This window comes from Apodemus sylvaticus, chromosome 11 (genome assembly GCF_947179515.1).
Source record: "Apodemus sylvaticus chromosome 11, mApoSyl1.1, whole genome shotgun sequence".
Taxonomy (NCBI): domain Eukaryota; kingdom Metazoa; phylum Chordata; class Mammalia; order Rodentia; family Muridae; genus Apodemus; species Apodemus sylvaticus.
In genome coordinates, this window is record NC_067482.1 from 44,767,723 (window position 1) to 44,779,907 (window position 12,185).

A 12,185-nucleotide genomic window follows, 5' to 3' on the forward strand; every position below is an offset into this window, starting at 1 on the left:
AGATCTGCTTGCTTCTGCCTTCCAAATGTTGAGTTTGAAACTGCACCACCACATCTGACTACTTTTGGTGATGTCAACTAAGAAGAATTTTTATATGAAAAAAATTTGTATAGTAGGATAGGATGTTGTCCTAAAGTGACTATTACCGTATAAAACTGTGGGTGCAAGTGGAGAATGGGGGAGGGGAGGCCTGCTTGTAGACACTTGAGAGGCTAAAACAAATGGCTGCTTGTCTCAGATCCTGAACTAGATAGTTGCAGACTCTACCTGAAACAGCTGTAGGCCAGGTATGGTAGTGCATCCTTTCATCCCAGCAGAGGGAGACACAGGCAGGTGGATCTCGTGTGTCTGAGACCAGACTAATCTGCATGCTTACCCAGTGAGATTGTCTCTGCAATGGCCCAGCACTGCCACCATGAACCACACTCAAAGCTGCCCCAAAGGGAAGCTCAGGCATGTGGCCGTTTGAAATGCCATAGGGAAGGTCCTCTCAGAAAGGAACTAGCTCTCAAACATCCAGATGTAGAAATTGAACTGGCAATAAGACACAATCACCTTGGGCATTAGATACAAGCTAAATTGGCATACAAAGTAAAGCCTCCTTCAGAGACCAGTTCACTGGGGGATTAGATAGACTCTGGAAATAATCTGTCTATTGTGAGGGAGAATTCCTGAAAAGAAGCTTCGCTTACAAAGTCTGATTGACTGACTAAAAACTCACTGCCTGGAGAGTTTGGAATGTTGCAGGTCTAGGACCTAATTAGAATTTAACTCCGTCTGTCTATAGCACCCCCTAAGGAGCTTTTCCCTTGCCTACCACCTGTGTCACCCCTAACATCCCCTAAGCTGATAAAAAAAAACCTTTGAACAGAACTTGACAGAACCCTATGTCCTCCTAGGGACTAAACAAGCCATCAGAGACCTGGCTTTCTCTTGTTTCCACCAATGCATTGTTTAAGTGCCTTGATTTATTACTTTCTTTGTTCTGTTATAAAAATTTCATGAAACTGCTTCCACAGTGGACCATGCTATAGGGGAGATCCAAATCCTGGGCCACAATCGTCCATCTTTGGCTCCAGAATAAACTAGTCCCTTTAGATGAGAGCTGGGTTTGTGTCAACAATACTTGAGCCTTTTTCTACCTTATCTGAAGCTTAAAGAACAGATCAAGTGCCACATTTAAGGATGCAAACTAAGCAGGTCCTGACACATTCAGGACCACTGTTTTAATGTTTTGAATTCCTTCTCTGGGACCTTGAGCTGAGCGTACTCAAAAACTTGTCTCCCATCTTCCCTTCTTGATTTAACCTAAGTAACCCAGGAATTTGCCCTCTGTATATGAATAGGTGTGGGCTGGCCAAGTAGAGTCTCCAGGATAACTTTGCTCGAGGAAGCAGTCTGGGAATAGACACTGTATGCTATCTTATCGCTCGGTGTGTTTTGCTTGTGTATGTGTGTTTCTTGGGATCAAAGCCAAAGCTTTATGCTAAGTGTATTAGTTACTGTTCTCAGAGACATGCCATAACACCTGAAAGAAACAACCTAAATAAACCTAAAAAGGTGTATTTTGGTGTATTTTGATTCAGGGAATACAGAGCATCAGGGCAGGGAAGGTGTGGTGACACAACCATGATATTTGGAGCTTGTAGTACAACTCATTACGTGCTGCCAGATCAGGAAACAGAGTTTCTAATGGACCTGCAACTGGACCATAATTCTCAGGCCTTCCCACCAGTAACCTACACCAGCCAAGTAAGCATTGCTACCTAAAGGTTTCACACCTAATGCTGCTAGCTGCAGCCAGGTGTTCACATTCATGAGCCTGTGGGGACATTTCACTGGCTCAACCTTAACAAGGACTCAAACCTAACATGACCACTGAGAAAACACTCGGCCACTGAGCTACTTTCCCCTGCTCCACTCAAAGCATTTTGTGTAAGGACCATAATTGGCCCTATGTCAATTACGTTATAATTGGTATAATTGGTCCTACCAATCATTCCTGGGTAGCTTTTACACAATAATAAGCAAGTGCTTACAATAGTAATAATAAATGAATGGTAAGTGATAATTGTGAGTATGTGTTTAAGAAGTTCTAATTTTATTTCACTTGAAATACAAGTAAATCTGGCTCTCATCATTTGGTACTTGTGCAGCAGGGTTTGTTGTTTATGTTTTGGGGGTGTGTGTTTGGATTTGGTGTTTTTTTTCCGAGACAAGGTTTCTCTGTATAGCCCTGGCTGTCCTGGAACTTACTCTTTAGACCAGGCTGGCCTCAAACTCAGAAATCCGCCTGCCTCTGCCTCCCAGAGTGCTGGGCTTACAGGCGTGCACCACCTCTGCCCGGCTTGGATTTGTTGTTTTTGAGAGCACATACCAGTACATCGAATCACTCTCTGATCAGCTGTTTTAGACTTGTACTCACCTTAGCACCTTCTAATTTTGTTATCTTCAAGTTGGTTTATTTTTTAATTTTTTTTTTGTTTTGTTTTGTTTTTTGTTTTTTTGAGACAGGGTTTCTCTGTGTAGCCCTGGCTGTCCTGGAACTCACTTAGTAGATCAGGCTGGCCTGGAACTCAGAAAGCCACCTGCCTCTGCCTCCCAGAGTGCTGGGATTACAGGCGTGTGCCACCACTACCTGGCCTTCAATTTATTCTTTAACAATTTCGTATATGGATACAATGTATCTTTTTTTTTTTTTTTTGTTTTTCGAGACAAGGTTTCTCTGTATAGCCCTAGCTGTCCTGGAACTTACTCTGTAGACCAGGCTGGCCTCCAACTCAGAAATCTGCCTGCCTCTACCTCCCGAGTGCTGGGATTACAGGCATGCGCCTCTAAGCCTGGCTAGTATACAATGTATCTTAAATACCCTCTCCCAGCTCTTCCTGCCACTTCTGGTCCTTTTGTTTTGTTTTGTTTTGTTTTTGTTTGTTTGTTTGGGGTTTTTGATTGTTTGTTTCCTACTGAATCTAGTTAGTTCTGCCTGCAGGACTGTTGCCTGAGGCTCTTGTTCAGGTAGCCTTACCTGGAGTTCATGGGGGAAACAGTCTGGCTCAAAACTCTTCCCCAAGCTGACTGATTCAAGCTTGGCTGTTTCTTGGCCTCTCCTGAATTGCTCTGCTTGGCTTCAAACTAACTTTAGCAATCTGTTCTAGTCTTTTTTTTTTTAATGTCTTTTTTTTAAGGTTTATTTATTTTATATATGTATACACTGTAGCTAACTGTCTTCAGACACACCAGATGAGGGCATCCATCGAATCCTGTTGTAGATGGTTTCAAGCCACTATGTGGTTGCTGGGAACTGAACTCAGGACCTCTGGAATAGTCATCAGAGCTCTTAAGCACTGAATCATCTCTCCAGCCCCTGTTCTAATCTTCTGGTTCCTCATTTTCTGGCTTGTTCTGTCTATACCAGTGTCTAGCTTCTTCTCTCTCTACAACCTGTCTCTCTACAACTCTTCCAGTAAAACTGCCTCCTCTCCTTTTCTCTCTGTGCATTGTCCCCAATCCCCCAAGTACCTTCCTCTTCCTCTCCTGGAAGTTGGGCATCCTGTCAAATCTTACTCTGATTCGTCACTCTGTCTGCTACTCAATTAGACATCACTTTCAAACATGGTGCTTTTTTCTCCAAACTAACTTTACCCTTACTGTTTGGGATTTAAGGTGTGTCTATTCCAGCCAGAGGGCTAAAGGAGTGTGCTAAGGGCTGAGCCACAACCTAACACAGTCTCAGGGTGCACAGTGTGATCAATTATTCTGTAACATGGGGAGATGGGGTGTTGATATACAAGCCCAATTAGGGCTGAGCACTCAAATGTCACATGTTCTCAGCATTGACCAGCTATTAGTCTCTATATTAAGACTTTTCCTGCCAAGACTGAAAGCAGCACTAATCTATGGGTCTAAACAAAGGTTTAGAAGGCGGTTTAACATGTAAGTTCCCCATGAGGACCTGTGATCCCCTTAGCCATAATTCCCCCAACCACCCACCTCTAAGTTTACAATAGCAACAGGCATAACTCTCCTCTCTGCAGCAGGGCTCAGATCCAATCAAAAGCTGGTTGGTTACCTGTCTCTGCATAAAAGGTGCCACTATTGCACCTGTGATCCCATCCTGTCTATCTACCCTGTCTGTCACTATTACACTATTATTCAGGGCCCTGTGCTGGTGAGACCATTCATGTCTTTTTTTCTTCCCTTTGAGTAGTCTGCATAGCACTTTCAGACACTATGAAAACTAACCTATCAGAGAGGAAACTTTCAGGTCAATTCCAGCTTGATTTATTTTTAAGTTCTGCTGCCAAAGTAAACTATATCTACAGCTGTAGTGTCATACCACTGTCTAGTTATGGCAAGCAACGGTGTTAACTAGTTTTATGTTGACTTAACACAAGCTAGAATCACTAAGAGGGAACTCGAATTCTGAAAGTATGCCCAAGCCTTTGGTGCATTTTCTTGATTGAAGATTAGTGTGGGAGGGCCCAGCCTGCTGTGGGTGGTGTCACCTATGGGCTTGTGATTCTGGGAGTGTTTGTAGACTGATGTAGAAGTTTAAGTAAAATAAACCCTTTCTTCCCCAAAATGCTTGTGGTCATGGTGTTTTATCACAACCAAAGAATGTGTGTAGGGGAAGCATTATCTACCCATGCAGAATACCTGGATTCAAAGTCTTTTTTTTTTTTTTTTTTTTTTGGTAATTTTTGAGACAGGGTTTCTCTGTGTAGCCCTGGCTGTCCTGGAACTCACTCTGTAGACCAGGCTGGCCTTGAACTCAGAAATCTTCCCAGAATGGTGGGATCACAGGAGTGTACCACCACTGCCCAGGGTCTTTTTTTTTTTAATTGTATATTTTTGAGACACTGGTTATGAGATACCTTTAATCCCAGCACTTGGGAGGCAAAGGCAGGAGGCCAAACTAATCTACAGGGCAAGTTCCAGGGCAGCCAAGGCTGTCTCTGTCTATTCTCTGTGTACAAAGAAACCCTGTCTCGAAAAAAACAAACATAATGCATTATTTAAGTAGTTTACAAAAGTGGGGGGAGGGGCAGTGAGATGGCTTACTGGGTAAAGTCACTTCCCAACAACCCAAATGTTGTTTTCTAACAAAAAAGAAAGAAAGAAAGAAAGAAAGAAAGAAAGAAAGAAAGAAAGAAAGAAAGAAAGAAAGAGGGCCAGGATAAGTTTTGTAGAGCCAAGAGAGAGAGAGAAGGAGGAGGAGGAAGAGAGAAGGAGGAAGGGAAAGGGGGGAGAGGGAGAGAGGGGTCAGGGAGAGAAGAGAGTCAGGGAGAACAAGTCAGCAAGAAGCCCCTTTTATAGTCAGCCCTTTGTATAGTAAGCCCAGCCTACGTGGCTGTTGCCAGGTAACTGCTGGGCAGAACCTAGAAGTTAGAAGGAATGCTAACACCAAGTTCAAGCCTTGAGATACATGGTTGATAGAACCAATTCTAACAAGTTGATCTCTGACCTTCACATGCACACCATAGTACAAATGTGCCCATGTGTGTGTTTGAATCCCATGCATGCATGTCTTACACACACACAAAATAAATAATTTAAATAGCACCTTACCACATGCAAGTCCTATCCTGACAGCTTTTCTTTTCCTTTTTTCTTTCTTTTTCTTTTTCTTTTCTCTCTTTTTTTTTTTTTGGATTTGTTTTTTTTCGAGACAGGGTTTCTCTGTGTAGTCCTGGCTGTCCTGGAACTCACTCTGTAGACCAGGTTGGCCTCGAACTCAGAAATCTGCCTGCCTCTGCCTCCCAGAGTGCTGGGATTACAGGTGTGTGCCACCACTGCCTGGCTTCTGACAGCTTTTTCTGTTGTTTTTGTTTTTTGTTTTGTTGACAGAATTTCTCTGTGTATCTCTGGCTCTCCTGGAACTCACTCTGCAGACCAGATTGGCTTCAACTTCAGAGATCTGCCTGCCTCTGCCTCCCTAGTGCTGGGCTAAAGGTATGTGCCACCATGACCAGAAAGCTTTCATAAAGTTTTTCCATACATTCTTGGATTCGAATAATCCATCCCGGGGCTGGAGAGATGGCTCAGCGGTTAAGAGCACTGATTGTTCTTCCGAAGGTCCTGAGTTCAAATCCCAGCAACCACATGGTAGCTCATAACCATCTGTAATGAGATCCAACGCCCTCTTCTTGTGTGTCTGAAGACAGCTACAGTATACTTAACATATAAGAATAAATAAATCTTAAAAAAAAAAAGAATAACCCATCCCTATCCTAACCCCTCTCCAGTTCTCCTGTTCCACCCCTGTTTAAATCTCTAATCTCCAATATTGTCCCTCAATGACTTTTATATCACAGGTTCTATCCTCCTATCTTCAAACCCCTTACAGTTTCTTTTGTTGTTGCTACTGTTGTTTTGTTTTGAGACTGGGTCTTCCTATGTAACCTTGGCTAACTTGGAACTTGCTACAAAGCAAATAGACCAGGCTGGCCTCAAACTCACAGTGATGCACCTACCTCTGCCTCCCAAATGCTGGGATTAAAGGCGTGTGTCTGGCATACAGGGGATTGAACCCAGGGTTTGGGCATACTAGGCAAGTGCCTTACCACTGAGCTACATCTTTAGCTCCAGTTTTATTTTTATGTTTACATTTATGTCTTAGTCAGGGTTTCTATTCCTGCACAAACATCATGACAAAGAAACAAGTTGGGAAGGAAAGGGTTTATTGAGCTTACACTTCCACACTGCTGTTGATCACTAAAGGAAGTCAGGACTGGAACTCATGCAGGTCAGGAAGCAGGAGCTGATGCAGAGGCCATGGAGGGATGTTTCTTACTGGCTTGATTCCCCTGGCTTGCTCAGCTTGCTCTCTTATAGAACCCAAGAATACCAGCCCAGGGATGGCACCACCCACAAGGAGCCCTCCCCCCTTGATCACTAATTGAGAAAATGCCCCACAGCTGGATCTCATGGAGGCACTTCCCCAACTGAAGCTCTTTTCTCTGTGATAACTCTAGCCTGTGTCGAGTTGACACACAAATCAGCCAGTACACATTTATTTATTACTTTATGTGTACACACACACACACACACACACACACACACACACACACACAAATGCACTGATCAGAGAACAACTTGCAGGAGTAGTTTCTCTCCTACCATATAGGTAGTAGGAATTGAACTCAGGTCTTCAAGCTGAACAACCAGCACCTTTATCCCTGGAAGCACCAAATTTTAGCTTTGTGAGGCTTTGTTTGGTGAGCCATTCTAACCAAAAGTCTTTGTTTTCTAGTGAATTATAATAGTGAGCTTTTGTTCTTTTTCCTTAGCTTCTTGCACCTCTACCACTGTTGAAACAAAGCCTGGGTCAGCAGAGTACTTGGAATGCAGAGCCTGCCTTTGCTTCCACTGTGCTTTGAAAATACACACATGTTTTCATTTAGGGTTTGGAAAGAAGCGTCTATATTCCTTTCAGGCTGCTTTCTCGTTTCAAGAAGGACTGAACAGCATCCTCTCTGACATCTTGGAGCATCTCCGGGATAGGCTCCGTCACCGGTGCTAAGCTGTGTGGTTCTGAGGAGGGACTGCCCTCCTCACCTCACGGACGTCCAGTTCAGGGTTGTCTGCTGCATGATTTCATCCACACTCTAGAGAACATCAAGTCTCAGACCCTGATCCACCCTAGGCCACTTAGCCACTCTCTCCCCAAGGCCTTCCTATTCCTGGGTGTCATGTTTACAGCATCCTGGGCTAGGCAGGACTCCGGAAGCATCTTAGGTGACCTACACCACTGGGATCCTCTCAGAACCTCCTTCCCCGGGGTTATGGGGTTGCATCTCTCATCCAGTTCTTGTTGCTGTGACTTGGTCTGCCTGAGTCACATGCAGCAATGCCTCCAACACTGTTTTTGGTCTTTGTCTGGTGGGTTTTGCCCAGGATTGTTTTAGTTGGGGTTTGTATGTTGTGCTTCAATATGAATTTTAGGGTTTTCTTTTCTGTTTCTGTGAAGAATATAAATGGAATTTCTATATTTTTTAAAGACTGATTTTATTTTTATTTTACTTTTTTTTTTTACTATTTTACTTTTTTAAAGAGTTATTTATATGAGTACACTGTAGCTGTCTTCAGACACACCAGAAGAGGACATCAGATCCCATTACAGATGGTTGTGAGCCACCATGTGGTTGCTGGGATTTGAACTCAGGAACTCTGGAAGAGCAGCCGGTGCTCTCAGCTGCTGAGCCATCTCTCCAACCCCGGAACTGGAATTTCTAAAGTGATACTTTTTGATAATTTCATACATGCAGTGTATTTGATCATATCTGCCCTCATTCCTCGCCTCTAGCAACCCTGAAGGCTCTCCCACTTCAGGTCCTCTTGTTTTTATTTGTTGAGAGAAGGCAGGGAACATATAAAGTTGGGTGGGTGGGGTGGTTGGAAGAATCTGGGAGGAGTGGGGGGGGAAATAATCAAAATATATTGTGTGAAAATTTATTTTAAATTAAAAAAACATGAAGTCCAAGTGTGTGTTGCCCATATTCACATGGGAGTGGCCCATCTACTGGAATGTTAGCGCCGCATGGTCCCCTTCTCATCGTGCTGGAATCCCATCAGGCTTCGTGTTGTGCAGAAGTGGTGCAGGTAACCACAGCTGCTAGAATGTTTAAATGAATGGCCACAGTGTGTCTACAAGACAGCCCCTCACAGCACTCACCCCCATCCTCTGGCTCTTTATTTCTGGCCAATTTTTATTTATGCTCCCTGAGTCTGATAAGAGATTTAATCAGATGTCCTGTTTAGGGCTGAACACTCAGTGGTGATGTATTCTCATCCCTTTGACCAGTTATGAGTCTCTGTACTGTCTACTGCCCAGTTCAAAAAAGAAGGTTCTCACCAGGCAGTGGAGGTGGTGGTGGTGGTGGTGGTGGTGGTGGTGCACACCTTTAATCCCAGCACTCGGAGGCAGAGGCAAGCAAATTTCTAAATTCAAGGACAGCCTGGTCTACAGAGTGAGTAGGACAGCCAGGGCAACACAGAGAAACCCTGTCTTGAAAAACCAAAAAAGAAGAGGAAGAGGAGGAGGAGCAGGGGCAGGAAGAGGAGGAGGAGAAGAGGAGAAGAAGAAGAAAAAAGAAGAAGAAAGAAAGAAAGAAAGAAAGAAAGAAAGAAAGAAAGAAAGAAAGAAAAGAAAGAAAGAAGAAAAAAAAGAAGGTTCTCAGGAACACTGAGAGTAACAGTACTTTCTGCCAAAGCAATACTAAGTCGGAAAAGTTGTTAGGTCCTCCTGGTTCGAGCAGAGAGGAGGATGGATGTCATTTGGAGTGGCACATGAGGTAGGGCAAAGTTGTAAGATATTTCCTGTTTCCAAGAACAACTTCAGTCCACTGTGGAATGTGTGCCCAATATGTATGTCACTTTCGTTTGTTTTGTTTGGAGCACAGTTTCACTGTTTAACCCTGGCTGGCCTGGAACTCTCCATGTAGACCAGGCTGACCTTGAACCCTCCCAAGTGCTAGGGTTAAAGGCATGAGGCATCACACCTGGCCCTCCTCATTTTATTCTTGTATGTACATGTATGTATATATGTATGTATGTAGGGTATGTATTTGCACATGCATGGTGAGGCCAGAGGTCAGTATTGGATGTCTTCCTCAATTACTCTGTACTGTTGCCTGGCTCCCCCAACTGGCCAGCTTGTCCCAGGATCCTCTTGTGCCTCATAGCACTGAGAACACAGGGATATACCAAAGCATCTAGCTTTACATGCATGATGAGTCTGTGAACATGTCATCTGCCTTGTGCAGCAATCACATTACTGACCAGGTCATCCATCAGTCTAGGCCCCAAGTTATTTCTTTAAGAAAAAGCCGAGCGGAGCGGACTCGCATAGGCGGCGAGGTGTCTCTCGGGGTCTCCCAAGACGGACCTCCCGCGGCTTCGGCGCTCCAGTCGCGGGGCCCGGGTTTCTCAACACACCTAGCTGCAGGCACCGTCAGAGCTTGTCCCCAGCCTGTCGAAGTCCCGGCGGTAGCCCGGGCTCTTGGTGGGGAGGATGACGGAGCTGCAGTCGGTTCTGCTACTGCGAAGACAGCTGGCAGGTGAGCGACAGAGCACCGGGCCGGGATCGAGGACTGACGAGATAAGTGAGTAGAACTGTTTTCAAGACTTCTTTCTCAGCATGTTTGTGTTGGAATATGGAGAGGTCACCGATTCTTGTGTGCTGATTTTGTATCCTGATTATTTGCTGAAACTCTTTTCAATTCTAAGAGTTTCCGGTAGAATCTGTGGGGTCTCTCAAATGTAGGCTGGGGATTGTTTGACTTGTTCCCTTCCTGTTTGTATCCCTTTTACTGTCTTGCTAGACAAGACTTCAAGCACTGTGTTATAGAAGAGGACAGGAAGTGAACACTTACTTTGTTTCTGATCGTAGCACAAATGCTTTGATCCCCTCCGCCCCAATGTTGGCTATAGGTCTGTTTTATGTATATTTTTTGCTTTTTTTTAACCTTCTAATTATACTTTTCAAATTTATTGTGTGCTTGTGTGCGTGGACACAGAGGGCAGCTGGCAGGAACTGGTTCTCTCCTTCCTCCTGGTGGGTCCTCAGGATGGAACTCAGATCAGGCGTAGTGCAGGCAGCTTTTCCTGCTGAGCCAGCCCGTGGGCCCCCATTTCGTTGTTATTGTTATTATTGTTTTAACCTTCTTAGTGATGTTGAGGACCAGATCAAGAGTCTCCTCTCCGCTCTCTCTCCCACCAGCTTCCATCCCAGTCAAGACACTTATTTCAGTTGCACTTACCCAGCCCGTGCCGTCCACCCCGTTCTCATCCTAAACACCCACAAGCCATCCATCGAATTATCTGTTCCAGAATTTTGCCAAGAAAACGAGGCCACATCTTGATTGTTTGTTTGTTTGTTTTTTTCTTTTTAGAAAATGAAGGCATTTGTCCCTTTCAGGCATTTGGTCCTCTCTGCTCTTATCAAGTGCTCTTTTGTTTGTTTGTTTCTGAAACAGGGTTTCTCTGTGTAGCCCTGGCTGTCCTAGGACTCTGTAGACCAGGCTGGCCTTGAACTCAGACATCTGCTGGTCTCTGCTTCCCTAGTGCTGGGATTAAAGGTGTGTGTGCCCCCACTACCAAGCCATTTCAGGTTCTTTAAGCAGAGCAAAATTTAAGCAGGTAAAATGTCAGAGCTCTAGATGCTCGCTCGTCCTTTCCAATGGACTTAATTTCCCTCCTCACAGTGCAGGCCTTTCCTTCCAATCTGAGGGAGATTGTTTGTGATAGGAGAGGGAAGCCCAGTAGAAGCCGATTACTTTTGCTTTTTTGTGTCCTCTGTCATCACTGGGCCTTCAACTCCTTGTCAGTCTTGCTTGCAACATCAATTTTTCTGACACTTACATATGCTGCTAAAAATACTATTACTACAAGCTTGTACTTCTGGACTAGCCTACTTAATGCATTATAGTCAGTTTGATAAAGACCTTACTTTCAAAAATTTCAGCCACTCCAAAGCATATTTACTATTGTTCTCTTGTATAATAAATAATAATTATAACCCATGAAATATCCTTTTTATAAATTATTCTACTTATAATATTTAATCTAAAATAGAGTTTTAGACAGTAATATACCTGCTTTATTATTAAAATGGAGTACTTTTAAAATGGCAGGAACAAGCTGGGCCGCGGTGGCACATGCTATTAATCCCAACATGGGAGGCAGAGGCAGGCCAGTCTCTGAGTCTACAGAGTGAGTCCAGGACAGCTGTGGCTCTGATACACAGAGAAATCCTGTCCCAAAAACCAAAAAAGAAGAAGACGACGAGGAGGAGGCAGAAGAGAAGGGGGAGAGAGAGGAGGAAGAGGAGGAAGAGGAAGAGAAGGTAGAAACAAAAAGAGTTCCATATCTCAAAGTACAAAATAATAATAATTCAGGAAAAAGGCAAGATTTTTTTTTAAAGGTTTATTTATTATATGTAAGTACACTGTAGCTGTCTTCAGACACTCCAGAAGAGGGCATCAGATCTCTTTTCGGATGGTTGTGAGCCACCATGTGGTTGCTGGGATTTGAACTCAGGACCTTCGGAAGAGCAGTCAGTGCTCTTAACCACTGAGCCATCTCTCCAGCCCGCAAGATGCTATTTTAATAGCAGAAATTTTGTTTATAACATTTTCCCCCTCTTTCAAGTATTTGGAAATTACCTGGGGCGATAAGCTAACCTT